The 14,956-nt window shown below is 39.9% G+C and overlaps 1 long non-coding RNA gene across 1 annotated transcript; it reads right to left on the minus strand.

The window, feature by feature from the left end:
• Positions 1-514: 514 nt before the first annotated feature.
• LOC125319417 lies at positions 515-6,303 on the minus strand. Its single transcript, XR_007200726.1, has 3 exons — positions 6,182-6,303; positions 2,656-2,703; positions 515-598 (listed from the first exon to the last, which is right to left on the minus strand). It is a non-coding gene; the product is annotated as an uncharacterized LOC125319417 (long non-coding RNA).
• Positions 6,304-14,956: the final 8,653 nt, after the last annotated feature.

Below are 14,956 nucleotides of genomic sequence, written 5' to 3' on the forward strand. Positions count from 1 at the left end.
GGATATTACAGCTTGGTTTGTGCACCAGCATCCTTAATATTTCCTTCCTTTCAGAAGCAAATAGAGCGTACCCTTATCTGAATGCTAATTTCCTAGTTAAAACCCTCCCTTGCTGACAAGGGACTGAAAGAGTTTTAAATCACAGATGTAGAGTATCAAATGCAATAATGCTCTTGCAATAGTGCATTGAAGCCTCAATTAATTAACCCTTGGGCTAAGTAGGCAGGTACATGGTGGTGGCCACAGGCGGTGGATGGATGAGATTTAAATGGGCATCTCATTTCCTCAGCACGGAACATGCCGTTTGGTTCAGAAAGGAGTCATTTTACACACTCGCCTCATTTACGCTCAGCTTTAATCCCTTTAATTCCACCTGAGATCCAAGCAAGAATAGGAAAAGAGAGAGAGGTGCAAAAGGCTACAGAGCTGGGCTTTGTTTACATATGTTTCCCTAGGGCCCCCCCCCCCCTCCCCCCCCAGCAGAGCCAAGGCTTCTGGCCTTTTCTTTTGGCTGTGGGGATCCAAAGCAGTTGTCATATGGAAATGGTTAAAGAGAGATTACAGGGAGCTCTTCACTGCAATCCATCCTGTTTAGAACCTGAAAAGCAAGGAGTAGGGAGAGAAGGCTGAGAAAATGGGCTGAATTTTATCCCGGTGGATGTTGAGATGCATCAGGGACTCAGTGTTGGCGGGTCAATTTGCAGAGCCTATGGTGGTGTGGGCCTCCACACAATGACAGCTGCTGCTTCCCCCTCAATGGCCCATATGGGTGCGTGTCCACGTATGATGTAAATTGTGTTCCATGGGTGATGTAAATCTCTGACATCCCTCTGGATGGCTTTTACATGAACGTGTAATGTGAAAGCTTCCCTACCCAGAAAGGGGATGCAATTCTGCCACACATCAAGGGTAACAGACTAATGCTGTAAAAATAAAAGGATCCCCCAATGATTTCCTTGAATCACTTAGAGGCTTTTGATCAGGCTGTGCTTTACTTCTCTGTTTAGTTTGCTTTCTGTAGTTCTCTTAACACAGGGATGTGCTAGCAAGACCTTGTGCCAAAATTTTATGCAGATGTCACAGAATATTTATGGATAATGAATTTTGAATTTATTATAGTTGTTGCACAGAAAATCTGATATCTCAGCACAGTGCTCCTTCAGTCAAAGATATGCAGACAAGTGCATGACCTATGCAACTGGTTAACCCAGGTACAATTTAAAATATCAGGTATTTGCAACAAATTTCACCTGAATAAGACTGGAAATTGTTCATGGAAATTATTCAGTGAATGGTTGAGAATAATGAACCTGTTTCTAAAATCTCTTCCTTACCAGCCACTGAAAAAAAAAATGCAAAATATATTGTGTTATTCACTATAGTTACGTTAGGTGCCTGGCTATGCTAAATCTGTACACAAGGAAGTGCTACTTATCTGAAGGTATATAAAGAAGGTTTGAGAGAGTGTCCTGTTTTTAAGGAGATCCAAGCTGTTTGTATTAAATGCTCTGCATCAGCGTGTGTTTGCTCCCACTGTGCTTAGCAGTGCTGTGGAGGATAAAGCTGGACTGTTCCTGGTGGGAATGTATCGATGGCATCTGTTTGTTTCTCCAGACCTTATTCTGTGCCAGCCCCATTTATGCACATCCAGAAGCCTCTGCAGATAAACCCAGCAGTGGGTGATACAAAATGGAAAGATGCCCAACACCCCACTTTTCCCCTCTGCCTGCACTGATGGCTGCTGAGGCCAGACACATTTGTCACACGTGTGGGCTGCTGTCTTTTTGTGCAATGTGCAGAGAGATGTCGCCTGGGTCTGCAGCTGTGGGATGATGCACTACTGGGGGTATGATGCACTAGTGTGGGATGATGCCTACCAGAGTCGTGGCCCGCCCTGTCCCACCTGCCACCCCCACTGGGCCACAGGACTCTTCATCTTATTTCCCTCTGCACGATTTACCATCTGTGAGCTTGTCTTTAACCTAATAAAAATCATCTCGCTTTTGACTAACAAGAAAAGGAAACAGTGCTCATTGTGGGGTTTGGGGAAAATGGCTTCACTAATCTGCAGGATGAGAATGGAGTGATTTATAGGCGGATTTAACTGTGGGCCATGATTAGGGGGCCGGTAGTAAGTGCATTAGATGTCTAAGTGTGGCAATAGAGTAAATAGGCGTTTTATTTATCGCAGTGCCAGGGGCCTCTTAGCGGAAGAGCGCTTCTCCAAATTGAAATATAGCAGAGTTTACACTCCTGATTAGGGCTTCCAGCGTAGAGCCCAAGGCTATCAGCGAGCAGAAACAACGCTCGCTGACACCTAATTGTCACTGGATTAATGTGCAAACAGGGACAGCAAACAGCAACAACAAATAACTCGGTGTCAGAGCTGCTGGTGGCAGTGTCCACTAAGTGACTGGGGGCCAAATTGAAGTTTGTATCTCAGAATCCACTGAGATCAATGCATCAGCTGGGTAGACAGGGCTGGAAATATTTTGCTGTTATATGTATTTACATATGGTACAGGTGTAGAGCTAGCTATAAAAAGAAAAATTTGTTTTCATGCCAGATGTGAACCATGTGTGTTGTACTGCCAGGTACCAGCAGAAGCTCCCCCTCCAGAAATCCATATCCCCCTTTGAATACCCCCACACTTACCCAAATTAATTCCTTATAAAGATGCTCAATGTTTATGTGTGATTGTGTCTGTAATAAAAGAAATAAGGCTTGTTAAGAAAGGTGATATATCATATTAGAGCAGCTGATACTGCATGAGGAAAGATAGACAAATTTCTGAGTGAAAAAAGCCTTCTTTATGTAGTAAAATGCATAATCCATAAGTGTGAATTCATATGCCTCAGAACAGGCTACTGTTTCCTCCTTTGAATTATTAAGGGGGTATGTATCAGTATTATTCTATGGATTCACAAATATGCCCATTGTTAGCATGTATATCATGTGAAGCAACATACCATATGCCTGTATACTAAGTATGGGCAGTATTGTTCAATTTATCTCCTTTATGCTTCATAGCCATTCAGGTAATTTATGTGAATAAGGTCTTTTGCTGTATGATCTTGTGACTTTCACTGGTATCTCCATATAAAATTTTATAACCCTGTTTGTGAATCAAATCATTCCCACAACTACTGATTCAATCTGGGTTGCCACCTGTCCAGCTTTGGACCGGAGGAAGCAGTTCAGGCATTTGAGCTCTGGATTTTCCACTTCTGAATCTGGTTTGGCTTGCTTGTTCCAAGGTATATCTACTCAAGATCTCACTACCATGGTAAAACAGACAAAAAACCACCCTGTTCTGTTCATTTACAGCAGTGACCTCTTTTTAAATTGAGAAATCAGTATAATTTCCTTGGAACAAACAAAAGTGATTAAAAACCGAGCCCAAAAACAAATGCAAGAATAGGTTACCAGCCATGGAGTTCACATATTCAATCTTTTTTCCCCATAATTAGCTATTGAAGGAGGAAAAGTCACAAATACATGATTTATGTCACTAAATGTATTTCTAAAGTTCTTAAGTTTTATTGACCATGAAAGTTGGTCTTTCCCTGTGTTAAGAACTGAAGAAGCTATAGAGCTAGCTAGTAGCTCAATGGTGCAAAGTCTTATGATTTAATCCTGACATTTGCAATTTTTTGCTGTAAAATATTACTTTCTTTATTTCAGGACTTTAGTGTAAAACCTCATAATTTCCTTTAAGCTCCATTTGATTGTCAATTGCACAACTCTCTCCAAATCTTAAAGCTTATGATTTTCATACACATAAGATTTATTTCTTTTGTACCACAATAGAATGTTCTTTGGTGCAAATTCTCCTTATTTCTCTTGCATCCTGATCTTTCCCTCCTAGCAGCTAGGACTTTTTGTGAGCAGGTGACAGACCTTGGGTTTGTGAACTTTGAACTTTCTGTAGATTCATTTAGAAACATTTCAAATAGCCAAATCTGGGATTGAACCAGCTGCATATCTGATCTACGCTGCTTAATGATTTCCAGGAAGTGGTGGCCTTGCTATTGACATATTTGGAGAAGGAATAGGATCAATTTTCAATATTGAAACCAGTCCAATAGCTATTTACACACAGTTTATTTCAGAGATTCAAAACCGCACAAAGCTAGGGAGAAAAGGTTTATACAGCAAAGTTGCAAACATTTCTGGTTTTCTCTTAGGTCATTTAGAGTCAGAAAATCATAAAACTGGGTTAGCAACAGGGAAGTCCCAAGTTCATTTTGCTAACAATATGCTTGATGAATTCAATGTATTTTTAATCCAAGTGTAAGACTCTGAGGACATCCAAGGTGCTGACTAGAGCATGAAAATCTAAATTAATGCTCTGCCAGAATGACAGTACTTAAACAACCAAAATATCACCCACAGGCATTAGATTTTCTGAGAAATTCATAATCTATATATTGTTATTGTAAAGATTGTGATTTCATGCAGAAAATAATTCATGAATCATAATTAACATCACTCTCAATAGGTGACCAAAGGCTTTAAATACACATTTTACATTTTGCTGTTTCAAAAAGCAATACAACTCTGTAATACATAATTACTACAATACATATCACATATATTGGCCTATACTGTTCAATACATCAGCAAAGACGCATAAATCAAGGGATAGTTTTTCTTTACTGTATGTAATATTGATATTTTATATTTTAATTACATAAAATCTGCCAGTTAATATCTTTTAACCATACAGATCCACATATATCTGTTCATAGCCAATGAACTATTTGAAACAGGTTAGAACTGGAAGATGCTCGTTTTTACAGACCATTGTAAAATGGATCCTGTTTCCCTACTTGGGCAAAATGCCCAGAGGAGATAACAGGAATTTTGCCTAAATGAGGACTGCACAATTAGTGGCAAAACATGCCAGTCAGAGTGTTTTGCACCAAGGAATTCTGAATAGTGTTGCCCAAAAGAAAATGCCCATGTTTCCCCTACAAACAGGAATGGGCCACTAGGTATGAGAATTTAGAGTCCTTCCTGCAGAGAGAGGGCAGGAAAAAAAAAAAGATTGGTTGATTTGTAGCACTAACAAGCAAAATCCAATTGCGAAGGACCTCACTGCGTCGTCCTGTCTGCTGGTGATGCCCGCTGCCAGGCTCCGCAAAGGCGCTGGGCTGCTGGCCAGCACAGCCAACTGCAGGACTGGGGCCTGAATCTATTCCTCACTAGCAAAGCTGACTGCAGAATTAAAGCTTTCAGCCACAATTTTCAAGTTGATAACACATGGACACAGCAATCCCACCCATGTGACAGCAATTGCAGCACTCAAACACTTGAACATAGGCTCCTCTGGGCAAAGAGTTTTTGTTTCATTTATATATTAATCATCCAAGTGCATCTATCATGCTGTATAGATGATAATAGTAAAGAGATGCTCATGACTTCCAGTACAGATGCAGTGAGGAAAACACTGGGAAGTTTCAGGTGGAATGAGAAAAAAGTGAGAAGACACTAAATTGCATTTAGTTCACTGAACTATTGAAAAAGGAAAAACAATTAAACTCTGGCTTTAACAAACCCTTATTGAGACCCTGATTGTTCTGTAACAGAAATAGTTGTGCCATGCTGACATTTGTTCATTAACCAGTCATGAATTTGTGTCACACATCAAATACTAGTAATGAAACAATATTAAAATGATGGTTTGCTTTTTAGCCCAAATACATGATGGGTATTAACATACCTACACAAACATTTTAAACATCCCATTAAAATATGTGTTTGAACAAATATGAGTTGAGGGTTGGTTTAAATCATTACAGGCTTCAAGAAAATCTCATTTGAACAAAAAGGGGTACTGGTGTGTAAAAAGCACGAGAAAAAAACAGCCTTTCAGGTACTGTAGGGCTGCCAAATTACTCTGCCAAAACACCCATTACAGAAAGGTGGGCTGAAGGAGGAACACTGTCTTGGCTCTACTGGACATTTTCACACAAAAAAGTGTTGTGGCATAAATTAAAGTCTGGGCATGGAAGATTTAATTGCAAAGTTTAATTTCAGTGTGTCAGCTTTTTTATTAATCTTTGTTTTTCTTATGACTGAGCAGCAGACTGTTAACTGTAAGCTGCAACTATTCTCTTCAGCAATAAAAGCTGTGGTTAGAAGCGTTAATAATGTGAGTTAACAAAGTAGAGTTTACCAGTGAGTTTGAACATCCTCAAAGAAATGTGAGTGATCTCTCTGATCAACTACTGGATCCTTTAAAGTGCCTTCATGTTTTCAGCAGCTTCAGCACTATGGGATCAGCCAATCACTCAGCCAGTCCACAGCCACGAGCAAGGGAAGGTCCTGCTGCCATTCCATTTCCCCCTCTCCTCTCCCCCTGCTCCCAGCCAGGCACTTCTGGCACTTGTCATGCACACTGACCCTCCCCAGGCTCCTCTGAGGACTGATTCAGTCTGCCAACCTGGCAGAAAACTAATGCAGCTAAAAGGGGGTGATTTTCTGCTGAGTGACTGAGCTGAAAGAAAAGGAGGGAGGTTTGGATGAGCAAAGAAGATGGTGCAAGGCAGGTGGTGGGACCATGTGGCAAGAGTGAGAGAGAGAGAGGGAGGGGGAGAGAAGAAAGGACTAGCAAGGAGAAGAGTCAAGATCTGCCTCTTTGGGAATCAACAAACCAGGAGACAGCTACTCCCACAATTGCAGATCTGGATTGTGATTTTGTTGTATGAATTGTCTGGTGACAACACTAACTTGAAACATTCCTGCTCCAAGACTACCAACACAAATGCCAAGTTAGTACCAATTCTATTAGCATTCACAATTAATAGCTTGTGAATTGGAGGCAATAGGGCACAACAAGTTCAGTAAAAGCACTGGGTTAAAGACAGGTGGCAGCTTGGTAGACTAGCAGAAAAATAATTTAGCTGAATCTCATGTTGACAAGTGAAAATAAGTCAAGGTGCAGAAACCACCTTTGGTACTTCCAATCGCAGTGGGGCAGTTTTGACTGAATGGGTCACCAGCACAGGGTCCTCTGAGAACCTCCAGCTCAGATGAAAGGGTTTTTCCATTGAAACAGCTGAGGTATACAGAGCCCTTCAACTTGAGCTACATCAAACAATTGTACACCTCAAAAAAATTCCCTTGCATCTTCTCTTCTGAATAGGACACCAGGACCTGGGTTGGAAGAGCATGTCCCACCACTGAGAGGCCAAAGAAATTCTAATGGGAGCAAACTCTAATTCTTCTGTAAGTGCATTTTTTCCTCTCTGCTTCTATCTGTGAGGGTCACTAAGTCCCTGTGTGCCGTTACAGCAAGACATGTAGTCCAAACAAGACCATTCAGAGCTCTGAAGGTGGTAAGATAACAGTCCTAATGATCTGATTTTGAGTTTGCTTTTTAGCATTAGAAATGCCTGGCTTAGTTCCAGGAAAATTAAGGTTATATGCAGAATAAAAAAATGACTGTTCAGGTGTAGTCCAAGTTTAGAAGAGGTTACCTGTTTGGTTTTTAACTGTGTTTTTTCACTGCCTTGGAAAGAAAACCATCTAGAACATAAGAAAACGTTAGTATAATAGTTGTAAAGGCCGAAATATATGCTTCCCAGTGACAGCAGTGATTAGGATGCTTCACATAAAGTAAGGATTATGCACCTGGGACAGGGCATGTATGGACAAACTGGAGAACAAGAGGCTGGAGAGCATCTCCATGAAAAGGAACCTGGGGGTTGTGGTAGATGGCAAGTTGAACATGAGTCAGCAGTGCCCTGGCAGGCAGGAGGCCCACCCACGTCCTGGGGGGCATCAGGCACAGCATCACCAGCCAGGCAAGGGAGGGGATTGTCCTGCTCTGCTCTGCACTGGGGCAGCCTCACCTCCAGTGCTGGGGGCAGCTTTGGGTGCCACAGGATAAAATTGACATTAAGCCCTTAGACAGTGTCTAAAGGAGGGTTATGAGGATGGTGAAGGACCTGGAGGTGAAGCTGTGTGAGGTGTGGTTGAGGTAATTTGGCTTGAGATAAGAGGAGACTGAGGGGAGACCTCAACCTCCTCCTGAGGGGATTTGGAGGGCCAGGCACTTGTTAAAAACTTGTTAAAAACACACAAGGTAGCAAAGGTGTGTAGGGAACACACTGGGTTTTGTGTATGCATACAGGTAGAAAGATAATATTAGAAAAAAGACAGTGGCTGGTGATGGACCAACATGCTTTTCGCAACCCCTGCTTTGAAATCCTCTAAACCAGACAAGGGTATTGTTTGGAGGTCCCAGTCTACGCAAAGCAGCTTAAATCAAAGTGGGACATGGCACTCTGGAAGCTTTAGTCTCTAGGATTTTTAATATGGATAGAAACTGTGATCATCTATGCTTTACACGGATGTGGTGTAGCCTCCTAAAGGGAGAGAGGAAGTCCCAGTGAGACACCTCTGGAAAGTTCCAACCCCAGGGAAGATGAACATCTTGGAAAAATTAAATTAATCCCATAATAGTATATAAATCTGTACAACACCGCCTTTTAAAATATTCCTAACTCTCAGAAGACTTAATCAATGTTATACAAATTACAGAATCATTTCAGAGTGTTGGTATGATGAAAAACCCCATACTTTTGTCCCTGTGGAACGTTAACAGTATCAAGACAAGCTGGCTATCCAAAATATCAGTAAAATTACATCTCTTCTGCCAAGGTTGATGAAATTATGATGACTGCATGTCAGTTTTTTCCTGTTAAAAGGGAAATCTATGGTCAAGTATGCCTTGAAGTTCTTCAGGTTCATTAACAAGGTCAAAATCAATGTTATTTTACTGTTTGGAATAATTTTTGGCGGAACAATGAAAAGAAACCATAGTAGAAGTAGTCTTAATATAATCATTTTCTTTTCATTGTTCTTTATGGGAAAATAATTTGGCCCGAAATTTAGTGGTCCCATCAGGGAGGTGATATCTTTAAAAAGGTGGTCTGAAGGACAGGTTTTACTGTACTTTAATAGGCTTATAGATTAATATAAATCTTAATATTCGTAATCTGTACTATTCCTTTTCTCAATATCTAGTTCATCTATACATCTATTTGTAATGTGTGTTTCAAACACATGTTAAACTTTATTTTATTGAAAGTACCGAGAGTGCTTTAGGGATAATAATTTCTGGAATTGTCAGCAGATCAAATGTATAGTCAGCTTTTCTCTTGAAAATAATTTTATTAAAAAAAAAAAAAGAAGTATTGGTGCCTTCTAGCTGAATGTTCCTTGAATATTTAGAAATATCTTATTGCCTGGAATGAAATATATCAATTAAACAGTTGTTATTGTTGCAATGAAATGCACAGTTATCAGCCCCATTTGTATTCCTGTGCAAAGATAAAAACCTGGAATAATTCCATGCAATTCAGTGTCAAAATTACCAGCCTGTTTTTAATAGAGCTATTTGTAAAATTCATCAAATAATTTTAATTTTCAGGCTAGAAATGCAGTATTGTAAGCTTCCTGTTACAGAACATCATGTAAGTGGTGTGTAAGCCCACTTTCTGCAGCATGATTTTTCAGAGGAAAAGAATGCTAGAAGGCATACCAGAAAGATGTCTAAGCACTTGAAATATTTGTCCTCAAGGACACCTAGAATATTTATTCTAGGTGCAGTGCCTTTAAATGGGAGCAGTTGTTGTCATTTGTTGTTGTTATTAGTTTTTATGTAAGCTGTACATAGGAAAATTTACAAGTGTCTGCTAATGCCTCTTTGTATTAACAGAGAACAGCACTAAGCAAATGCTGCTTGCGCGAAGTGATGAGCATTACTTTATAATATCCAGCCATTATCTACTAACTGAAAAATTAGTTGAGCTTTGGTAAATTGCATGCACAGGCCAGTACTTATCTACTTTCTACTGATTAGAGCATGAAATATTTGCATGATTTGTATTGCTTTTACAGAAATCAGGACAGAGCATGTCAAATATCCACAATACATGAAAAAGCAACATCTGCTACATGGAAGATACTGGACCAAATCCTGCTCATGTTCAGTGCAGATTGTGGTAACCGTGCAGGATTATTTTGCAGGTACAGCCCAGTTGAGAACGTGCCCACAAAGTCTGCTTATATTTTTACCTGTCACCTCCTAGCTGCAGAGAATCAAGTGATTAATGTATTACTCTACTGGCTATTACAGAGCTGTTGGTCTGTTTTGAATTTCTTTTAATATGAACTGAGCAGGAAACCACTGTTCACTTTCTAACATGAATACCAAAATGGATTTTGTAACTAATCGGCAAGATAGCCCAGATTTTTCTGCCAGCAATTAGATGGCTGATCTTGGACTGGATTATCATGTAGAGCAAAAAAAAAAAAAAAAAAAAAAAAGAAAGAAAAAAAAAAAGGCTGGCGAATAATGTCTGAATGCTGAGAAGCATTAGCAGAACTTTGCAGCCGAGCTGACCATCTGGAATAATGGACAGTATTGGCTGTCTTCCATTAGAGGGAATCATTCAAAGTCATAACGGGCAGTGGTCACTAGGGAAAGGAAAGGAGAGAAAGCTAGTCATTCTTTTATATTTGTATGGAGTATTAGTGAAGATTTATTAAAACACTTGTCTTATTCCTACAATTGACAGTCGTGGTTATTAATATCTTTAGCTACCTTTGATAAAGATACTGCTTGCTGTATTTCAAAATGGTTTACAACAGTATATCAAGTGCAACCTCTTTATTGTGGGATTTTGAAGTTGGAAAAAAAGGGTGCTAATATCACTGGGATTTCTGTGGTAGACAGACAGAACAAGATGCTTTGCTAATTTTTAATACCCAAAGAAAATCTGGTTCATCTTTTAGTTTTACAACCCTATATTTGTTATTGCATTATTTTATGTATAATTACTTGCCCTTTCTATTAGAAGAGTTTATTAATACATCCACACTTTGTGTGAGGGTTAAAAAGAATTCAGTTATTTGTTTTCTGTGATAGTAGTTTGCACAGTGAATTACAATGCACTTCAGTTGGCAACATCCTTGGAAAAAATATGATCATCAAATTAATCCAATCCTATGCAGTAGTTAAAATACCACTGTTTCATTTTGGTATTTCAGCAGAAGAATAAGCAGCACACATGTTTATGACAGAATTATTTTAATAATTTATTTGATGGTGTTTCTTTATGTGTGCATTTCCTTTTTTTTCTGTGATTAAAAAAAATCACAAGTGAAAAATAAAAAGAGAGCACTGAAAACGTTTGTAGGCTTATGGCTAATTTTTTGTTAAATAAATTTTTGTTCTCTCAAATCTTGAAATGCATCTTGACTTCTAAAATGCATCTAATGGGCCAAAGGATTAAAATCATAAATACTGGTGACAAATATTACTGAAACTTTACTTGACAAGTACAGGATCCCTATATTTAGGATGAATGAAACACTTTACACTAGTTTTAATGATGAACAATTCCTTTTGTGTGAATAATGTACATCTCTTCACACACATCCAAACCATATAAGGGCCTGGTCAAGTTCTCCCATTGTTTATGTCTCACAGACCCAGTGGAGTTAATGAAGTTGCAAGGGTATAGAAAATAAAGTTCTTTATGTCTCTAACCTCATCTGATAAATTTTAATATTTACCCATAAGTAAGTACCGATTAAACATTACCCATTTAATATTTACCCATATACAGATTGGGAATCTGTGGTCAGTTATTTAGGCCATGCTTAAGAACTATTTGGAATATACTTCTAAAAAGCAGAATTTTTTCAGGATTACCAATTTTAAAGTGTTGGTGAGCAGAAGAAAACTATCATATCTATCTTTCCTTTTCCAACCCCAAACCCAGCATTTTCTAATAATAGTATCTGAGGCAAACTTTAGCTCCATGGTACAGGACAGTAGGCTTCCCAAAGTCCATCTGACTATGTCTGTATGCATGCTTGTTGTTCCACCCCTCCAAGGTGTTGCATAATCAGAGGTGGGAAAGGAGCTGGTTTACTGAGCTTCATGGAAAACATTTGCTGTTTGCTGACACTTTCTGCACCCTTGTGTGTGTAGAGCAGTGGGAACCTGGAGTTTTCGCTAAGTTTTGCAGCAGTAGGATCTTAGCTCTTGTACCCTTCCTCATCTCCCTGCGTTCTGGATGTACCGTTAGCCGCTTCAATGATACTCATTTTAAAAGGTTAACAAATGAGAAGCTAAACCAACCATACAAATAACATCCAAAAGAACAGTTTCCAAAATGTGTTGCTGTAGTGCCATTTCCAATTTAATATTCAGACAGAGTAAAGCTAAAGGCCACCAAACCAGGTGGATGAAATAGTTCTGCATTTTATGACTCATTCTTAAATGAAATCTCTTAAATATTGCTAATGAAGCCAGTTATCATATACAGACCTGTAATGCGCCCTTTCTAAGCTGGTTCAGTTACATTTCCCTGTCTAGCAATTTACCCCAGGCCCCTATTAAATGAATTATCACGGCTCCTAAATCATCTCTGCGGGGGTTTACGCTAATCCCATCAAGACACTTACACTCCCTTTCTTTCCTCCTAGTGACATAATGAATTATTATTTCATGGGGAGCTGTTAAAGAGGCCCCTTTGGAAGAGTTTAATGTGCAGCACAGGGAAGGGGAGGGAGCTGCCTGCCAGGGAGGCTGTGGTAGGTACCTCAGCCCCGGGCTGCCTGGCCACTGATGAGAAGACAAAGGGCACCGGCGCCCCAGGCTCCCTGCAAACCTTCTGGGGCTGGCCTGATGATGTCTCCAGCCCCAGGGATGACAGGCAGCCTTGCTCCCCCCTCCCCACTGTACCCTGCCCTCTGCTTACCCTCTTTGTCATGAAAAGCAAAGGGAGAGGGAATATAAATGTTTTCCTTAACCAGAGGAAGCACCCTGCTCACAAACCACTTGCTGAATCCATTAGGTTAATTTATTAAACACAGTTTGCCTTGTGTGGCTGAACTGAGTAATGATAAAAAACATAAATATGGAGAAAGCAGCAGCACAGAGCCAAAGACTCTGTAGTTCCATGCCCTGTTACAATGTCCCTGACTTGGAGGGACCATGGACATGTTATCCTTTCCTTCAGACTTTTTGGCACAACCAGAGAGCGACACAGGGTCCAATTTCGGAAAAAGGCACATGACCGAGTCAACTTCATTCCTTCATTCAACTTCTGGATGTAACTAGCTGGGGTGAGAATTAATAAGAATCAAAGAAGAAGGAGGGCATTAAGCAGTAGTAGAGTATCTTGCCATGAAAAGGATTGCACATCGAAAATGTTCAGGCCTCTTTATTCTCTAATCAGAGTTCTGCAGATATCTTTCTGAACAGTGCTTTTTTTCTTCCCTGTGAAGACCCATAAAGTGGGTTGATAGTGCAAGGTTGGTCGCAGCATTGAAAAATCACCCAAGGCCAGACTATCATGCCATAGAACTCTTCACTGTCCACACAATACCAGCAGAGCACCCAGGTAGGGAAGATGTCAGAGCTTCTCCTGAGATTAGTGGCAGGAGAACAACATTCATAGACTGCAGATAAGGTTTACAGCAGATCCAGAAGGGCTATAGGGAGAAGAGCCCTTAAACAAGTCCTGTTGTACAGGTCAGATTTATTTTACCTTCCCTGTTCCCTAACTTCACGTGTAAGATCCAGCAGCGAAGTGATCACCTGTAACATGAAGATCAGGAGTGGAGCGCTCCTAAATGATACGTCTCAGTTCTCATTTGCCTCTCTATTCTGGTGAAGAGTATTAGACCTTAGTCTTGTGAAAGAAAATTTGTAGGGCTTGCCATTTTGCAAAAGCTTGTGAGCTCTCATAATTGATTTGGTCAGAGATTGTAAACTTTTCAGATTAAGGGTTTTTCAGTTTACACACTAAACTATATTAGCTAAGCTAAAATATATGAGAAGAACTCTGTGAAAGATCTGTCTACTGCAGTTTGCTTTCCAACAGTGCTCAGATGTACCTGCTTCTGTAAAGTATAAAGGCAAGCATTGTGATCCCTCTTCTCTTAGGCAATCAGCCATGTATGAAATTTAAGGTGTGTTGGAACCATGGATTTACTCACTTTTGGTAGCTCTACCTGCCACAAATGTATCTAATCCTCTACTAAATACATATATACTTGGGCATTCCTCAACAGGTTATGTTTGCAGGTTACATTCATGTTCTGTAAAAATATACTTTGTTTTAAATCTACTGACTGATCTCTCTGACCCTGTTTGTTATTCTATATTCATTTATTCATCAGTTCCTCAGCTTGATTTTACTTGCCTCTACTCCTCCTCACTTGTCTCTTTTCCAAGATGAAATCTCTGTGTTTGGAAGCTATTCTATGTCTATGATCACTCCCTTTGTCTTCATCAGTACATGAGTTTCTTCAAAACATGAACTGTGGAAATTAAAACAGCTGCTATGAAGGCAGAAGTTCATAATGGACTTTTGATAAGCTCCATATATTAAGCACAAATAGATGAGTCCAACATGTTGAAGTAGATGTGGAAGAGCTGTAGATTTATATTTGTACAATACAGACATTCTGACTTTTATTAATAAAATCAGTTAAGTGAGACTACAAGAAAGATGGAGAGGGACTCTTCATCAGCAACTGTAATGACAGGGCAAGAAGTAATGGATTCAAACTGAAAAAGGGGAAATTTAGGTTAGATATGTGGAAGAAATTCTTTCCTGTGAGGGTGGTGAGACAACAAGAGAAGTTGTGGATGCTCCATTCCTGGCACTGTTCAAGGCCAGGCTGGATGGGGCTTTGAGCAGCCTGGTCTGGTGGGAGATACCCTTGACAGCGACAGGGGAGTAGGAACTACGTGGTCTTTAAGGTCCCTTCCAACCCAAACTATTGTATAATTCTATGGTTTTATGATAATCACCAAGAAGCAGGAAAGTGCTGCTCACTCTGTAGTCTAATCTGTGCTCCTCACTGACTTCTCCATTCCCAACATACTATAGAGATGCCTAACCCTGAAAGAAATCCTACT

The sequence above is a fragment of the Corvus hawaiiensis genome, chromosome Z, assembly GCF_020740725.1.
Source record: "Corvus hawaiiensis isolate bCorHaw1 chromosome Z, bCorHaw1.pri.cur, whole genome shotgun sequence".
Taxonomy (NCBI): Eukaryota; Metazoa; Chordata; class Aves; order Passeriformes; family Corvidae; genus Corvus; species Corvus hawaiiensis.